General features: G+C 35.2%; 1 long non-coding RNA gene across 2 annotated transcripts in view; it reads right to left on the bottom strand.

Annotated features, from left to right (window-relative positions):
- The window catches only part of LOC309621371, a 34,832-nt gene extending 16,083 nt beyond the window's left edge, over positions 1-18,749 (bottom strand). The window contains exons 1-2 of one of the 2 annotated variants that reach the window (XR_014239974.1): positions 18,416-18,749; positions 8,283-8,447 (exon numbers count right to left, since the gene is read on the bottom strand). This is a non-coding gene — a long non-coding RNA (uncharacterized lncRNA). Of the gene's footprint in view, positions 1-8,282; positions 8,667-18,415 lie in introns of those variants that run through there. The other variant, XR_014239975.1, reaches the window with a different exon arrangement.
- Between the last annotated feature and the right edge of the window lie 4 nt (positions 18,750-18,753).

The raw sequence follows: 18,753 nt of genomic DNA, 5'->3' as shown, positions 1-18,753 counted from the left end.
GATTGAAGACAAATCAGAGCATAATTTTTGAAAATTGAAATATAACATACACTAGAAAAAAGTGCACAAATCATCAATCAGTATTCAGTTCAGTGAAACTCTACAAAGGCAAGTATGCAGTCAACACTGGATGAAGAAACAGAATAATATCCATATCTTGGAACTTCCCTGCATGTTCCTTCTCTATCACTATCTCCCCTCAAAGATGATGTTTTCATGGAGGAGTTTTGGCGTTTTCATAGGTGTATACCTATGTCAAAATTATACTTTAAATATGTGAAATTTATTTTGTTAATTACACCTCAATAAATTATTTATAAAAAGTAAGTATACAAAATGATTTCCAATAACAGTAAGTACAGTAAGTACTGTAAAGTAGTCAAATGGAAGGAGGAGGATGAATTTAAAAACATCTCCTTTGAAATCACATCTTTTCATGATAGACCTGAATGATAAGAATGAGTCAAGCATGAAAAGACTATGGCAAAAATAAACAAACAAAACATTCCACATAGAACAGTGACTACACTTAAAAATATGGATGGGGCCTCACAAACATAATCTTGAGTTAAAAGGCCAGGTACAAAAGAGTATTTATTAATAATTATTTATTTATAATGTACAAAAAGTGTTGTAATTAATCTCTACTCTTAGAATTCAGAAGTGATTATCCCTGGAGAGTTATTGGATAGGTATGTTGACTTAAAGAAAGACACACAGCATAAGAGTTTAAATTCTATTCAGGGTGTAACTGAGGACTATAGCCCAGGAGAAAGCCACTAAATTGGCTCTGATGTGTTTGTGAAAATTCTGTGAGTCACACAGTTATATGAACACTATGTATTCACACATATGCTGTGGTATGCAGACTTGAAATTTAATTTAAACTAAAAAATTATATTAAACATATGAAATAGATATATTATATCCCAGCTAGATACTTACCCAAGAGTTAACTTTTGTTAAAAAATGATGCCACTCTTCTGATCCAGAACTATAAATGGCACACTTTAAATATATAAAATATATCAACCTATCTAAATTTCATATCATCTGTTATAATAATTAAAGCCCTTCTTTATTATCCCCAGGATTAAATTTCTATTTATATTGCTTTGCATCTTTCTAATATGTACTTAAACATGAATCAAACAACATTTTAAAGCTATATTTGAAGATTTTAATGCTTTTTCCCACTTTTTTAAACATAGCATGCAAAGAAGACATTGAAATTCACTCTCAGTTTAAATCTAAAGCACTATGAAAATTTATTCCTAAAAACAAAACAACACACAATACCAAAATGTGAAGTATCTACACTGAGAATACTGTCTACAATCCAGCAAGTATACCTTAAAACGACAGAGTGGAGACGCTAGAAATTATTGAGATGAGACCAAGGTGAGAAAGAAGGGACTAATATATGGTGCATTTATAGTGAGATTCACGGTACCCGATAATTAAAATTTAATTGTGGACTAGTTATTCTCATTTCAGGTTTAGAAAGTATAAGCTGAGTTTAAGTAACTTGTTCAAGACTACGTGACTGCGTGGTAAAATCATGTCTTTCTAACATATGTTTCCCTAAGACTAAAGATGAAGCATTTAAAAAACAATAATATAAAAAAGTTTGAATACAGCAGAAATACAGCAGATACTATCTTCCTTATAATTTCCTTTAATTAACCAATAATTTATCTTGAAAATCTACAGAGAGCTAAAAATAAGTTTAAAACATTATAAATATACTTTTATTATGTTGGAAGAAAAATGGTTAAGCAGCAGGTCAGGAATCTCCTCTATCCCTTTGCTGGGGGGAAAAGCTCTATCAAACCTTGTAAACATGCTGATGACAGATCTGCAGACAAACTGTTTAATGGTTTTGCCAATAGGAGAGTTGTTATCTGTGGAATCGTTTTAGCAGGGTTTACCTAGTTTGTCTAGTGTGCCTGAAGTAAATACACTTGGAATCCATGAATTTATGTGGCATGGATCCCTGGAAAAATCACATTAGCTATTTAAATATTTAAGTATAAAATGGAGATGACTGAGGGGCTCCCTTCTCTATTATGAATGTGGCTCCATATATTTCTTAGATACTTCTATATTAATCTGGTCAAAGTGTGTCTGATATGGAAAGAAAAGACCTGGAGTGCTACAGTACCTGACCTGGACTTCTCTCTATTTGCCTGTGCCTTGTGATTACTAGGATCCTTGAATTCTTAAATATAGCTTGATAGTAAGTATATTAATTTCCTAGGGCTGCCGAAGTACCACAAATTGAATGGCTTAAAACAACAGAAACATATTCCAAAGGTAGGTGTCTAAAATCAAGGTGTTGGTAGAGACATAAGGGAATCATTCCTTGCCTCATCCTAGCTTCCTATGGTTTGTGGGCAGTTCTTGGCATTCATTAGCTTGTAGCTTTATTGTCTTCCTTTATTACTACATGGCGTTTTCTGTGTGTGTCTTCACATGCCATCTTTTATAAGAACACTCACTATGTTTGATTAAGGGCCTCCCTACTCTGGTATAACCAAATCTCAATTAGTTACATTTGCAATGACACTGTCTCTACATTTTGAGGTACTAGAGGTTAGGATTTCAACATATTTTTTTTGGGGGGGGGGACACAATTCAACTCATAACATCAGGTAAAGTCTCTGATATTGTGTGAGTATGACTGACAATCAGATCCCTTTTGTTATCTGATTATAGACCAATGGGGTGAAGATAATCTGGTACAACCTTAATTTAATTTCTAAACTGCTAAGAGGAAATACTAAATGTCTTTCAACAAAATATATATAAATAATTAGTATGAGATACATGGTATCTTATTAATTTAAACAAGTATATTCCAACTACTTTTCTAACCTCTTGAGGCAGAGGTCAAAATAATAAAGTACCTAGTACTAGGTAACAATTTAGACTACATGAACTATAAATATGATCAATTTGGGGAACAAATCCTTATGTTTTATCTTAATTTGGGTTCTTCCATAAATAGATACTAACACAGGAATTTAGATACAAGAAATCTCTTTGTGAGTTGAACCCTGGAACTACTTGAGAAAGAAGGGAAGTGAGAAATGAATGGAGTCAAGTCAATAGAAGATGAGTTAATGAGCAAGTTACCCCTGTTGGCAATTGGGATTAATATCACCAGAAGCCGCTAAAACACTGTGCAAAACATGCCACAGAATTTGACTACTGAGGGGCAGGGAATTGAAGAACTTATATATAACCCCTTGCCCTGCAAATAAAAGTTGGAGAAATTACCTACAACCCCTGGGACTCCAGGAGCTCCAGTGAATTATCTTGCATGCACTTTAAGCTTGCCTTGTGTGACTGCCTAGCATCTTCCCATGGCCAGAGATATCTCCAGAGCAGAGATGCAGGAAGTTGTTGGTATGTCTAAGTCCTCTATGAAAACTACCTGAGGTGTAGGCCAAAGAGATAGAGTGTGAAATTGACAGACTGTGCTACATACATTACCCCTTTTTTGTGAACAGTATCCCTGACATTCTTCATGGAACTCTGGCTTTGTATTTAAGACCTAGGGTGAACTCAATTAAGATCTAGAGTGTTCCTTCACAGAAGCAGTATAAACCTAAAATTGTTCTCCTCTTTTGGGTATGCTCCATGGTGTTTCATGATCTTTTCAGACTCCACATTTTACCCCATGAATTATAATCTACAACATTTCTTGTGAAATATAGATAAAAATCAACCACATTAAAAAAAGTGGACCTTGGCAATAAGTGAAGGTGAATGGAACTGGTCGTGTCAGGATAAAGTAAATAATCCAAGTAAATAATCAAGTAAATACTCCAAACTAGTCCAAGTAAATAAGATAGTCGCAAGTTGGGTGTAGTGAACTAGGAGGTCAAGTGGCTTAGGCCACTTAATATCTGACAACAGAGCAAGAACAAGTGTAGAGATAGATTACATAAACTGTGTCAAATAAATAGAAGATAGCTCACAAGGGGAAAATGGAGAGCTAAGAAAGAAACTAAGACATGAGGCTATTTTCAGGAAACTATGGCATAATGGTCTACTACAGGGGTACTTGGCAATTGTTACTCTGACATCTAATAAGAGCTCTTCTGTTAATATTCCTGGCTCTACATGTCTAATATCCGTGGGTATAAATGGTGTTCATTTAACTCAGATGATGTACATATTGCCCATATTCTTTAAAAGATATACATCCCCCTATAGTGCCTTACAAACAACCTGGAATTTAATGGCAAGGGTCTTAGGCCTTCTCATGGCTGACATATTAATACTTATCAAGTGATTGAGTAGGACTCCTAGTGGTAGAATCTCTGCCTCAAGCACAAGGAGCAGTATTTGCAGCATGAAGTCTCTGGTATATGCACTGGAGTGATGGTTGTGAAAGTCACTGGGGGAGTGTATATGAAAAAGCAGTTTAGCAGATGTAAAAAATAAATCTAACTTTCACACTGTTAAAGATATGATCCAACTACTTTTGATCAAAGTCTCTTTTGAGTCCTATAAATAGATTATGAGAGAAAACTTAGATGAATAAGCCTTTAAAGAGAAGCTTTGACATGTCAGAAGAATCACCAGATCTAATGTTCACCTACCTAGTAACCTATATGTGTTCTGAGAGCCTGCTAATGTGTCAGAACTAGCTTAGTCTCCGATATATTAATAAAGTAGGGAGAGGGAGGCTGGTATATGGTATATCATCTTCCACTGCCATATAATCTGTTCACCATGACTATAAAATGTGGATGATAGCAGGGTTCCTGATGGGCATTGAAGTATACGTAATGATGAAAGAAAAGACAGGTTAACAACAATTTCAATGAGAAAATGTTATTTGAGTATGACTTTATTAATGATATCAAGAAATCACAGAATTTTTAGGGCATGGTTAACTATCTTCTAAGTTGGATGTGCATGTCATTAAAAATGGAAACTCAATTTACTCTTTTATTTTTTTTCTCTGTGTATTTATTATTTTGTGGAATTGACTTGTTGAGACCTCTGCTAATGAGTAAGTATATTCAACAATCTGTTTCTGTGAAGCAACCTGAAAATAAGTCATAGGAACCATGAGTTCTAGGAGAACTATGTCCCTATAATTTATGGCAAGGAATAGCTCCATTTCACCCTAGATTTCATTTGGAGATGTATCTAGTTAAAGCAATAATTATCCTTCTTACTTAACTTCAAAGCTGTTGATACTTCTGCACATACGAATGGCTTTCCCATATGGGAAATTTCAGAGTCTGCCATGGGTCTTGTTTGCACTATTTGTTGACCTTTTCCAAAATGATCAGTTTCTGCTTTGGCTTTTTTTCCCTTTTCAGAATTTTCCTCTTTTTTCTCATTTTTAAAGCAAAATATTGTTTAAATCTAGCAGCCCTATGTCTGATGCTTTGTGTTAATACAGTTCCCCACATATCAATGTTTTCCACATATCAATATTTATGTCAAATTATTTTCTATATGCCCTTTAAGCAAAACCTAGTGCATGTAGTGCTCAGATTTTCTTCACTACTCTTATTTTTCATGGCAGTTTGACATTCATTTTTCATTCTATCAGACTGGGCTACTGCACAGAGGGATTTTAAGGAACATGGCCTAGATATCATTCATAAGGAAGAGGCTATCATACCACTGAAAACACACATAGTTGATGTCACAAGAGATATTATAGTTTCTACTGAAATTTACCTCTTCATTGATATGAACTTTACTTAATGGGGAAATTACTTACTTTTTCTTTTCCCCACTGCTACATTTATCGCTTCCTAGCATAGAGGAGTGTTGTGAAGCAATATGTTTAAAAATACAGTTTCATCATATTACTACACAGACTATGCTAGTAAACATTTCCCAACCTAACACAGTGTCTTATTTCCATTAAAAATATGTTAGCCTTTATTCTCAACAAACCCAGTGCTAAGTAGTTTATGTATTTTTTGTCTTTGACTCTTCACCACAAATCCCAAAAGTACGTATTGCTGTTTTTCCCATATTATAAATAAAAATCCTGAGGCTTAGAGAGATTAAATAATTTGTCCAAAATCACAGAGCTAGGGAATTTGGGGCAAATATTTAAAACTAAGTCACCAGACCTCATACACCTTGTTCTTAATCATTGTATTACGCTGAGTTCAGAAATTATAACACTATTTTTATTCGATTCTGTCAACTGCTAATAATGAGTACCTAGTAAATATGTGGGTTCACTTCTTTTTAGGTAAAATAAAAGTTTAATTAAACATTTGTATTATCCTCTGTAAATCTCACTACCCTCTCATAGATATAATCCTATCTTTCATTTGCTTTAATGTCTTGTGGAAGACTCCTTTGTCTTTGAAATTCCATTTTTTTAAAAAAAGAAATTTCTGGGCTTCCCTGGTGGCGCAGTGGTTGAGAGTCTGCCTGCTAATGCAGGGGACACGGGTTCGAGCCCTGGTCTGGGAAGATCCCACATGCCGCGGAGCAACTAGGCCCGTGAGCCACAATTACTGAGCCTGCGCGTCTGGAGCCTGTGCTCTGCAACAAGAGAGGCCACGATAGTGAGAGGCCCGCGCACAGCCGTGAAGAGTGGTCCCCGCTTGCCGCAACTGGAGAAAGCCCTCGCACAGAAACGAAGACCCAGCACAGCCATAAATAAATAAATAAATACATAAAAAAAAAAAAAAAAGAAATTTCTACCTGATATTAGTCTTCCTAAGTTTATACTACACAGCGATTTTTTAACAATTAGTATATTATTATTTTTAATTTCATTTAGTTTTCCAGTAATTTCATATATTTTTTCTTATCAGTTTTATTGAGCTATAATTAGCATAAAATAAAATGCACAACAGTAAACTATGCAATGTGTGTGTATACATATATATAAGTATTTCTAGTTGAGTAATTGAACAATTCTATTACTGGCACAAGATGACTAAGTGTTCAATTTAACTTTAGACAATGAAACTACTAAAAATGTTTCCTGGCATATTACTTTTTTAATGGCCTTGCAGCCACACCTGATGCTGTTTTTGTGCTAGTATTTCCTTAATGACATTACAAAATCAGATTCATATTTTTCATAGGACTTACAACATTGCATCTTTATTGGACTTGTGTAAATTTAGCATTTTCCATGGTTTTAAATTTGAATGAACGTGCTGTTTTGAAGAGAGAAATTTCTTATATATTTTCAAATAAAAGCAGTAAATGTCTTAGTAGTTAGAGAGGTTGGTACTTACTTAAGCTATATTCTAGGTCAAATATGTAGCAAGCAATAAAAGGATTTAAAAACAAGGTACATGAGAAAAAAATATAAGATGATGTAGAATAGATGGACAATCTTAGATATCATGGTACAGTTCTTAAAGATTAAGAACCAAAATCTTCAACCAAAGATTATAGAAAAGAAAAAATCATGAAGATTAATGAAGATTTCAAAGTAGTACATAAGGGGGGAAAATGCAAAATTTGGAGAAAGATGGGAGGGAATAGTTAAGCATGCAAATTAATTATATAGACTTATCTAGTCAATATTAATACTATTAATAAAACATGCATTTATGACCTAAGGTTGCAGTTCAATGGAGGGAAAATTATGTATACCAGTAATTTTCCTATAGCCTAACATGAAGCAAATTTTCTAAAATGTAGAAGCTAATATTTCTCCTTTTATTCCTAAGAAGTTTATTATCAAGGATCTCAGAACCTCAGAATGCCTTAAACAATAAGAATAGCTCAGATGATTAAATGTAGCTTTGGATTTTGGATGATTGTACTCCATTTTAATTAGAACCAAGAAATTACAGTAAAGTTTATATTCCTATGGATGATAATAGAAAAAACCCTAACTAAATTCATCTAATATGATCATTGTCTAAAGATAGTAAACTTAATCTTTCAGATTAGGTATTTTGACCTATGTTAACCTATCTTTCAAGCCTGTCACAATGCATTCCTTTGTTTATAAAAGCTCTTTTATTTATACTTAGAAAACTTCCACCAGTGCTTCACAATTCATTTAATACTATTTTGGAATTATAAGCTGACAATGTGCAGAAACTTCTCCGTGTAACATTATCACATATGCCGTATACTATGGTGTTGATAAGTTACATTCTTTGAATCTGTTTAGGAAGTGTGTTAAAACATAAGGGTTATATTTTTATGGTCAACTCAAAAATAAATTTAAAGCTAAAAAATATAGACCATTTACCATAATCTCATTTTACAGTAGGAAACTAAAGTCCTGAGAAATTAAATGTGCAGGAACTTACACAACTAGTTAGATGATGATCAGGGAGCTGAACGCAGATTTTCCTGCCTCCCAGTCCAGGGCTTATGCCACCATGTACCTCCTGTGCATGTGCACAGAATACAGTGTTCTCTGCAGATCGTCTGGATTCCTGGATTCTTTCTCTTTTTCTCTGTCTCCATCCAACCTGGAAAGGCAGAACCAGAGAAGAAGATTTGGAATAAATGTTTCCTGCTGAGACCACAACTATCCTGACTTTCAAAAGAGCTAGCAGTTAGTCAACAGCATGAGAAGGAAGGGGTCACTGAGAAATTGGGAACCATAATCGATATTATTCAAAATACTTAGCTTCCTTTGGCCCCTGGATCAGGGAATGAGTCTTACTGTGAATATGGGTGTATAACTCCTACTCATAGGCTTCCATAATTTTTATTTCATATAATTAGAAATTAGTCATTTGTATAGAACAACATAGTAAAGTGAATCTGAAATTCAGTGGGATTATTGGTTTTAAGGGGAAGTAACTCCATACCTCAAATACCAGTACATGTGATTGCAGTCCCTGGGAATTATCAAAATTTACAAATTATGAGTAATAGTGAATGACAAGTACTGACTCTTCAACCATATTAAATAAGTCTTGAGGCATAGATCCTATTCATTTCTCTCAGTACAATTTTCAGAATACAGTAGTTGCTCAAGAAATCTATATATTTACACAAACTGTAAATTTATCCTTTTGTGTTTATTATTTTAAAATTAACCATTAACATTCCAAGAACTTGTGTAATAATAACTGAATTCTTCTTTTTAAAATTTGCTGTCTTCTGTTGTTTCAAGTCTCACAATTAAATTTATCTGATTATTTTTAAAATCCACATATACTTATAGAGACTCCCCAAAGTATTATTCTACCTTTTCCTTCATTTTCCTGCCAAGTACTTACTGTCTAATCCATGGTTTAAAAATTGTTTTTTTCTATAAAAGAACAGAGAGTGAATATTAGGTTTTACAGGCTGTGCATTCTCTGTTACAATAACGCAACTTAGCCACTGTAATGCAAAAACTGCCATAGACAGTATGTAAATAAAGGAGCCTTATTGCGTTCCAACAAAACTTTATTTATGGAATCTAAAACTTGAATTTCTTATAATTTTCACATGCCATGAATATTATTCCTTTTTTGTGTTTTGTTTTTTGTACCAGCCAGGATATAACAATGATTTTCAAATGTTTTTTATTTTGACCCCACAATGAAAAAGATATTTTACTTTATGACCAAGTGTACATTTATATCCATATATCTAAATAACTATATAGACCTAGATATATATATGTATATATATACATATATATATATTTATCTGTATGTATCGGTGTAAGAATATCATCCATATTGTAGTTTGGATAAGTACTTCATTCCTTTTCAGGACTGGATAATATTCCATTGCATCAATATACCACATTGTGTTTATATATTCATCAAGAGATGAATATTTGGATAGCTTCCAGCTTTTGGCTATTATTAATAAAGCTGTTAGGAACATTTGTGTACATGTTTTTGTGTGGCTATATGTTTTCAATTCTCTTGGGTGTATACCTAGGTGTGGAATTGTTAGGTCATTTAGCAACCCTATGCATACATTTTTTTAGGACCTATCAAACTGTTCAAAAGTGGCTGTTGCATTTAAAATTCCCACCAGCATATATGAGGGTTCTGATTTCTTCATATTTTAGCAAACATTTGTTATTTCTGACCTTTTGATTAGAGCTATAGTAGTAGGTGTAAAATGGTGCTTGTTGTGGTTTTAATTTACATTGCCCTTATAACTAAAGATATTGAGTGACTTTTCATGTGCCTGTTGTTTATCTTCTTTGGAGAAATGTCTATTCAAATCCTTTGTATATTATCTTTTTATTGTTTTGTTTTAAGAGTACTTTATATACTCTTGATACAAATCCCTTATCAGATATATGACTGGCATATATTTTCTTTCATTTTTGTGGGTTAACTTTATACTTTCTTGAGAGTATAATTTAAAGCACATGTTAAAAATTTTTTTGATGTGGTACAATTTATCTATTTTGTTCTTTTGTTGTTCTGCTTTTGGTTTCATATCTATGAAATCATTGCCTAACTCAAGGTCACAAAGATCTGCATTTACATTTTCTACAAATTGTATAGTTTTAGATCTCACATTTATGTCTTTGATCTGTTTGATATATTTTTGGTAAGTGCTGTGAGGTATGGGTCCAAATCCATTCTTTTTGTATGTGGAGATCTGGTTTGCACAGACATTTATTAAATATTCTCTGCTTTCCCTTGAATTGTCTTTATACTGTTGTTAAAAATCAGTTGACTATAAATGTAAGGGTCTACATCTGAAATCTCAATTACATTCCATTAATCTATATGTCTATCTATATAAAAATACCACATCCTATTGATTATTGTGTGTTTGTAGTAATGTTTTAAAATCAGGAAATGTGAATTCTATAACTTTGTTCTTTTTCAAACTTGCTTTGGCTTCTCAGTGGTCCCAAAAATTCCATACGAATTTTAGGAACAGTTTGTCAATTTCAGCAAAAAAGGAAGCTTGGATTTTGATACGGATTGTGTTGAATCTGTAGATAAATTTGGGGATTATTGACATCTTAACAAAACTAAGTCTTCAGGTCCATGAATACAGGATGTTTTTCCATTGACTTAGGTCTTCTTTAGTTTCTTTGAACAATGTTTTATAGTTTTCAATGTATAAACCTTGGATTTCTTTTATTAAATTTATTTCTGAGGATTTTATTGTTTTTGATTCTATTGTAAATGGAACTGTTTTCTTAATTTCAATTTTGATTGTTTATTGCCAATGTAAGAAATACAGTTGATTTTTGTATCTTGATCTTGTATCCTGCAGCCTTGTTAAATTCTTTTATCAAATAGTTTTTTTCCCGTGGATTACTTAGGATTTACTATATACAAGCTCACGCCATCTTTGAATAGAGTGTTTTAATTTCTTCTGTCCTATCAGGTGCCGTTTATTTCTTTTTTTTCTGGCTAATTTCCCTGGCTAGAGCCTTGAGTACAATGTTGAGTAGAAGTGGTAAGAATGGGCATACTTGTCTTGTTCTTGATGTTAGGAGGAAATCCTTAAGTCTTTCATCATTAAATATGATGTTAGCTATGGATTTTTCATAAATGTTTTTGTCAGGTTGAAAAGTTCCCTTCTATTCCTGGCTTCAGTTTTAGTTTATCATGAAAATGTGTTGGATTTTGTCAAATACTTTTTATTTCCATCAAATTGAGATGATCATTTGTTGTTTTTTTCCTTCATTCTATTAATATGGTATATTACATTGATCAATTTTCTTAGGTTGAACCAATCTTGAAACTTTTATATACTTGAAGCTCTTTTGGTCATGGTGTTCAATTCATTTATACATTGCTGGATCTGTTTTGGTAGTATTTTGATGAAATTTTTTGTTTTTGTTTATTGGTTTTTTCAATTTTGTTATTTTTGTGTGTCTATATTCCTAAGGGATATTGGTCTGTAATTGTAGTTTTGTTACATCTATTGTTTTTCTCTGCTTTTGTTTTTAGGATAACACCAACCTCATAGCAAGACTTTAGAGTGAGCATTTATGCAAATCATGAACTTTAGTTAATACTAATGTATCATTATTGGTTCTTCAGTTATAACAAATGTACCATACTATTACAAGATATTAATGATAGGGAAAACTATGTGGCGTGGGGAAGGTGGAGAGCATATCAGAATTCTCTGTACTATCTGGTTACTTTTTCTATAAATCTAAACTGTTCCAAAAGTAAAGTTTATTAATTAGAAAAAGTCAATTCATCATTGTTGGGAGTACTCCTGAAATTTATATTTTGTTCCACTGATTTACATATCTATGCTTCACCAATATTAACCTATCTTGATTAGTAGCTTTATAGTGACATTGAAATAAACTAGTGTGAGTTCTTAAACTTTCTTCTTTTTCAAAATTGTTCTATCTATCCTAGTTTCTTCACCCTTTGAGAAAAATTGTAGATTCAGCTTGTCAACTTCTGCCAAATAAGCCTGTGGGGTTTTGGGGGGTTTTTGAGAGTTTCAGTTTCAATGAAAATAGGAAAGGTTATATATATATATTTTTACCAAAGTTATATATACATTATCAGCATGAAGTTTTGAAAAAGTATTGACATTCATTCATTTACAGATGCCACACAAATTTACCTACCTATCTAATAAACAGTATAGATAAAACTCAGAATTTTAGTATATGCGTATTTCTCTTTGCTTGATGCTCACAGTAAATACTTTATGAATGGATAGAGTGGTACAGTTGTTTAATCATTGCTCAACTATATACATTTGTATTTGAAACAGTATGTTATTGAATCCTTTTCAAAAGCAATTGTGACCAGCTGCAACCAATTTGTCTGTTAGTACAATAGAAATAGAAATGAATAAAGTTTTCAACTAGCTAAATTAATGTGCCAAAGTCCGTCCTTAGACACACACACACTCACAGGCATACACAGCTCAAATACAAAATGCAGATGTCAAGGATTAAACATGTAGATATTATATGTGATAGTGATTGTTCATACTTCGGAAGTAAAGAAGACCAATTTGCAGTCAAGTAAAAGTTCTCCCTGAATAATCAAAATGCTGATGTGATCTGGTAGCTGAACAACTACTTTATTCCTGTCTTTAAATTTTTATTCTGCTTTTGTTGAATGAAGTATGAATCAGTCATTGGGAAATTTGCATCACTACAGCTTTTTAGTTAGTTTTAATCCCAGTTCTTAATTGACTATATTTCTAACATTGATGCTTATAACAGTTCATATCTATTGGGACCTGACTAGTCAAAACCGGTTCTTAAAGTTTTACCAATGAAGGAATACAAAATTTGGGGTGCATACTCCAAATATTATAAGATAGCAGTTGAAAATAGGAAAGCTAAAAGCTTAGTCAAGGTCATCTCAAAAATCCTTATACTCTGGTGTTCCTTTATAATTGGCAGTTACATGAAATTTTCATTCCCTAAATTATTTCTATGGAGAAATGTATCTTTAAGATACATTTATCTTAAGAATGTATTTGATATGTAAAGTTAAATAGACTGCCAAATAGTTATGAAGTTCCCAGAGAACTAATATAATTTTTGGAGATCTACCAATATTAGGCAGATAATTCATTCACTTAGGGTATGTCAGGCCATTTTTGAATTCCAAGTAAATAAAAATGGACTAAAAGAAATCATTACACTTCGCCCTTTATATTTAAGTAACTATTATTTATTTGCAAAGATCTTCTTTTACATTTTTTGATAAAAGCTATCAATTTTAAATACGTAATCAGTGTACATTCCAAAATGCATATTAGAAAATGCACGTACACAAGAAAAATAAAACTAAAAATGGATACACAGAAACTTAAAATGTTTTTTCTATTAATTATTGAAACGCCCTGCTCATGACTGCTATGTAACTAAACTCTTATTTCTCTTCATACTTGAAATGTTTTCTTTTTCTTTTCTGAGGTCTTCTTATTCCATTTAAATTTTAAATATATGTAGTCAGTGGTTCCCAAGTTCCGTAGGATAAAGTTTGTGCCATTTAACAGAGCATAAAATGCACCCTGTGATCTTACCTTTGCTAGCACTCTAGCCTTATCTCTTTTAATTCACATTAATCTCCAGCAATACCATTTTTATTAGCATTCCCCAAAAGTGAAATACTTAGGTATAAATCTAACAAAACATGTAGAAGATCTATATGAGGGAACTACAAAACTCTTACAAAATCAAAGAACTAAATAAATGGAGAGATAGTCCATGTTCATGGATAGGAAGACTCAATGTTGTCAATATGGCAGTTCTTCCCAACTTGATCTATAGATTCAATGCAACCCGAATCAAAATCTCAGGACCTTTACAGTTGCTATTCCCTCTTCTTAGTACACTCTACCTCCAACCCTTCATCCAACAGGTTTTTCTCAGCTTTCAAGCCTTGGCAATATCATCTGACAAGAGCCATCCCAGATCACCTTATCTAATGTAACCCTAAAACTCACTCTATCACATCATCATTTTCTTTCTGCCATGGCACTCACCAGAATGTCAGCTCCAGGAAAGGGAGGTCATCCATCTGAATTAAATTCTCCTTCATTACTCCTGCCCCTTTCCCTTTTTTGTCTGGTATAGACTTAATTCATCTTGTGGTCTCAGCTTAGGTGTCACTTCCCCAAGGAAAGCTCTCCAAGCTCCTCAAATCCAGATTAGGTTTCCTGCCATAAGTCTTATCCCTGACAGCATTTAAGACCTGTATCCTTGTCTGTGGCATACCATCAGGGAAGGGGTATTTTCCCCACCACCTACCAAAGGGCCAGGAACATAAGAGGTGCTTAAAAATATTTGTTAAAGAATGAAAAAGGCAGAAGGCAGAAAAAAATAGGAGTCTATGACTGTTAGTCATAAAGTAGTAAGATTTAGTAGTAAGAGGGAACACATTTTGTGAGAAAGGGAGATCTGATATTGTATGTCAGTTTCCCAACTGATGCTCCTTATTTGTCCTCCATGGCTGTGTCAACAGAACTCTCCTCTTTCCTGCCTTAAATAGATACTTAACCTTGGCTTTGCTGTTTTGGCTTGTAAAATGATTCTCTCTTCTTTGGTTATAGCACCCAATTTCTCTTTAAAGAATTACCCTCCCCCATTTTGTATAGTCCTAAAGGGACTATAAATCAGGTCCTGCCCTCTCTTAGCTAAGACTCAATGAGATTCTCTCCTTGACTTTGAAAAACTGAGTGTCCTAAGAGCAATCACCTGATGCTCACCATTCCTGCAGTGGCACTAAGTTAGTTCCTGCTTCCTAGATACCTGGGCTGCCCTGCTTTCTGTGCTTTTAACTTGTCCTTGTTCTCAAACCTTATTATGAACTACTAGAAATGTCCTTCTAATAAATCCCCATTTTATGTAATAAGCCATTGTCAATTTCTGGTACTTGCAAAGAACAAAAGAACAAAAGCTAACAGAAAAAGAGAAAAAGAAAGAAGAAAGGGGAAAGGGAGGGGGGACGGGAGGGAGGGAGGGAGGAGAAAGAGAAGAAAAAGAAATGCAAGATATATATATCATTTTAAATTTTCTAGCAGCCTCATTAAAAAAAGAAACATGAAATTAATTGTAATGCTAGGTTTTATTTAGACCAATACATCCAAACTCAGTATTTCAACATGTAGTCAATATAAAAAATATAAATATTTTACTTTCTTCAAGTCTTTGAAATGTGGTATATATTTTACACTTACAGCCCATCTCAATGCAGACAATAAATTTGCAAGGCTAAAGTGAAATGCAGTCCTTCCAAAACAATGAAATGTGTATAACAGGAAAATATTTTACACTGCTATAGTTTTTAAATTTACTAAATTTAGATATTCTGTTACTCAGTCACATTAGCCACCTTTCAAGTGCTCAGTAGCAACATATGACTAGGCTTACTGTACTGGGCTGCACAGCCTTAGACATGATCAGCTCCAAGATTGAAGAGACTCAGGGGGTGTGTTCTTGATGGATTTAGTAACTGGAAGGAATTGGAGGTTTTCACACTTCCAACAAATTCCATTATGAAGGATTCAGAATTGTGTGAAGACCTATGAAAATATCTCTTCCCCCAAAATGATGTTTGCTTGGCTGGGTAACTAAAACAGGTTAACACATTATTGAGTGTGAAACCAATCCTCTCTGTATTCTACAATTCAATAGCATAGAGAGATCAAGGAGTTATCTTCCCTGTCTGGGAGTTTAATTCAAAGTTAAAATTACATTATTACTTTTAAATCACTTCTCATTTATTACATTTTGATGGCTAGAAAGAGACTTTGGGGATTAGCTTTAATTATAAGTATTTTCTATGTCAAATAAAAATGTAGAAGTTTGAAGTTTGAAGAATTTGACCTTCATCCCTCAGACAATGACAGTCATTGTAAATTGTGGAGTAGGTCAGTGGCCATGATGAGGCCAATGTTTCAGGAAAAGGAATCAGAATCCAGTGTGCAAGCAGACTGGTAGCAACAGAGGTCCAGAGGGAAGGTCTGGAGCTTCCAGCATCCTTAGCTGGTGTACATATGCTCTTACTTCTGTCAAGAATTGTTTTCCTCTTAAGCTGATAAGACATGTGCCTATCCTTCATGATCATATTCATAGTCAGCTCTGTTTCCCAGATGCAGACTACAGAATGGATCACTTCTTCACCTTTGCTCCACAGAACCTCTTTCAAAATCCTGAAAAGTCAAATTCACAGAGGCAGGAAGTGGTATAGTGGTTACCAGGGGAGGAGGGAATGAGAAGTTATTGTTCAATGGGTAGAGTTTCAGTTTTGCAAGATGAAAAGTTTTCTGTGGATATATCGGAGTTACAGAGGCACAAAACTAAATGATTGGAAGGCCTTTCCCCAGGCTAACTCCTCCCCTTTCAGATCTCAACTTAAATGTCCCACTTTTAAGAGTCCTTCCCTCTTCCAGGCCAGAATGGTTTAGGTGCCCTTGCTATACCCTCTCATGAGCCCCATACTTTTCATGTAGGGCTCTTATTATAATTGTAATCAATACCTAATTTTGTGTCATATTAGTTTGCTAGGGCTCCCATAACAAAACAGTATGACCAGGTGGCTTAAACCACAAAACTTTATTTTCTCACAGTTCTGGAGGCTGGAAGTTCAAGATGAAGACACAGGCAGGTTTGGTTTCTTCTGAGGCCTCTCTCCTTGGCTTTCAAATGTCCACCTTCTCACTGTGTCTTTCCCCTGTGCATGTGCATTCCTGGTATCTCCCTATGTGTTCAAATTTCTTCTTATAAGGACACCAGTCAGATTAGATTGGGACCCACTCTAAGGGCCTCACTTTAACTTAATCACCTCTTTACAGGTCCTGTTTCCAAATACAGCCACATTCTGAAACAAAATTCTGATGAATTTTGGAGGGACACAATTCAACCCATAACATGGGATCACCTCTGTTGTTCCCACTTGGTAAACTCTATGACAACTCATCTCGTTCTCATTTCAGGACCTTTACAGTTGCTATTCCCTCTTCTTAGTACACTCTACCTCCAACCCTTCATCCAACAGGTTTTTCTCAGCTTTCAAGCCTTGGCAATATCATCTGACAAGAGCCATCCCAGATCACCTTATCTAATGTAACCCTAAAAGTCACTCTATCACATCATCATTTTCTTTCTGCCATGGCACTCACCAGAATGTCAGCTCCAGGAAAGGGAGGTCATGTGTTTTCACGCGCTAGTGTAGCTCAGAGATTAGCCCAGCGTTTCACATGCACATGTGAATGAGTAAGTTTCTATAACCACTTACCACATTATCATGACTTTCTGAGAAAACCTGCCAGGGCATGGCCATGTTTTATTCATGTGTCAGCTCTCTGGTCAACCTCAGCTCTAACACTTACTAGCTGTGTAAACTCTGGTAAGTCCCTTAACCTCTCTGGGCCTCAGGTTCCCAAACAAATACCTTCTTCAGAGTTCTTATGAGGATTAAATAAAATAATACACGTGGGATACCCAGCATAAGAATTCGGCATACAGTGCACGCTATCAGCTGAAAAGCTATTAGGTTGGGTGTTTTCCAAAGTGTGGCAGCTGTGAACGGTGTGACAACTGTCTTTCGGTGGTACACGGAGCATTAAAAGTATCATCTTGGCAACGTTCTTGTAATTCCTCGGATTAAAACAAGGTCATGTTCTCATGCTCGTATGTCTTTGACATCTACCTCTTCCTGTTCTTCCTCGTTCACAGATCATTTAGGTTCAGAGACGCACACACCACTTAACAGGTGGATTTAACACTGTTTGTAAGGGCCATTCTGCGGCCAGGCCGCCTGGGTGCATCCCCCACCTCCCTCCCTCCCTCTGGCTTTGGGCTAAGTTCTGGAACCTGCCTGTACCTCAGTTTACTCAACTGTAACAAGGGGATAATGACCGCCCCATAGGGTTATCGAGAATATAAAATGAACTTATGACATGTAAAGTGATGCAGAACATAAAAAGCCCGCCAGCCACGTCAGAAACACGTGAAAGAAACGGTCGGGGGGTGGGGGGGCGACGGCTGGTGTGGCAACTATCTCAAAGGTCTCACCAGGGCGACTGGGTCGGCGAGGCAGGACGGGGTCCGTGAGGAGGGCGGCGCTCAGCCGGTGCGCGGCCTGAGGGGCCCGGTCGAAGCCCTCGGGGAAGGCCGACAGCGGCCAGGACTCCGGCCTTCTGCGGCTGAGGCCTCTTTGGGGTCTCCCTCCCGGCGTCAAGTCACTCTCACTCCTGCTTTGGCGGCCGCGCCTCTCCCCTGAGCTTCTTCACTAGGCGAGCGCTCCCGGAGGCGACGCGCGAAAAGCGCGGGCCAAGCTGAAGCGCGAGACACGGGGGCGGAGCCACGGGGCGGGACGACGTGGTGTACGTAGAAGGCGCCGACGCGCACGC

This window comes from Balaenoptera borealis, assembly GCF_965194805.1.
Source record: "Balaenoptera borealis genome assembly, contig: HAP1_SCAFFOLD_358, whole genome shotgun sequence".
NCBI lineage: Eukaryota > Metazoa > Chordata > Mammalia > Artiodactyla > Balaenopteridae > Balaenoptera > Balaenoptera borealis.
The sequence above is the reverse complement of the archived record's forward strand: the minus strand, read 5'-3'. Positions and strand labels throughout refer to the sequence as shown.